The following is a 949-nucleotide window of genomic DNA, read 5'->3' as shown; positions in this document are numbered from 1 at the left end:
CCCCCCCCCCCCCCCCCCCCCCCTCCTGTCTATCTTTGCCACTTATCTGTCCTTTGGTGTACTGTTGAGTTTCTTACTCTCCTCAACATGGAGGCACATTTCAAAAGCTAAACTGAAATCTGTTCAGGTAGCACTCTTATTATTGAGCTGTATAAAGACATGTATATATAACCTTTCTATGCAAATCAGGGTATTTTCCCTCATTAATACATATAAAATCAGTTTAGACCGCTGTGCTCGTATCAGACTCCATGTTCTTTGCCAATTCATTAAGTCCATTAAAAATAGTGCGACAGCGATTCCACAGTAACGAGCCCTAAATCGTTGCAGTATAAGACTCCTCCTTTTTCCTCCTGCCTCTACCTGTTAGTCATTATTCATGACATGCGGTCTAATAATACAAATAATGCTTTTAATCAGTTATTTCTTTGTGAGCTCTTTGTGACACCAAATAGCATAAAACACACATCAGAAGCATCAAAGCGCTGCATAAACTTCTGTTAGTCACTGGAATTGATTTGTTCATGTGGGTCTTGATGATGCGGGATGACAATTACCAAAACTGTCCTGTCAGCGAGTTACCGTTCAGTCCGTATAACTTTGTGTTTAACTCTCTTGGTTAACTCTCTTTTTGTTAAAAGTCGGTGTGAACAGGACATGGACCAGAACTGAAATTCAACAATGTTTCATTTTTTCCCTTGATCCAGACAAAAGGAACCAAACTACAGTTGTGAAAGCACCCTGACAAAACCATATGCTCATAACGAATGCAAAAATCACATCTAACTGTAGGAAAGTGCTGAGATACTCAGTTTTGGTGTTTGCTCTGTCAATTAAAGTCAGCTGGTCATGGCAAATACCATGAATATCAAAATTAAGGTTTGACTCCTATCAACCTTTTTTGTGTGTGTGTGTGTGTGTGTGTGTGTGTGTGTGTGTGTGTGTGTGT

At 39.9% G+C, this 949-nt stretch overlaps 1 protein-coding gene across 7 annotated transcripts in view; it reads left to right on the top strand.

Annotated features, from left to right (window-relative positions):
- Positions 1-949, top strand: part of ralgapa2 (Ral GTPase activating protein catalytic subunit alpha 2) — an 85,386-nt gene that overhangs the window by 40,488 nt on the left and 43,949 nt on the right. The gene's annotated exons all lie outside the window — the stretch shown is intronic.

The sequence above is a fragment of the Anarrhichthys ocellatus genome, unplaced genomic scaffold, assembly GCF_004355925.1.
Source record: "Anarrhichthys ocellatus isolate YVR2014 unplaced genomic scaffold, GSC_Weel_1.0 scaffold7, whole genome shotgun sequence".
NCBI lineage: Eukaryota > Metazoa > Chordata > Actinopteri > Perciformes > Anarhichadidae > Anarrhichthys > Anarrhichthys ocellatus.
This window is presented reverse-complemented; position numbering and strand designations above follow the sequence as displayed.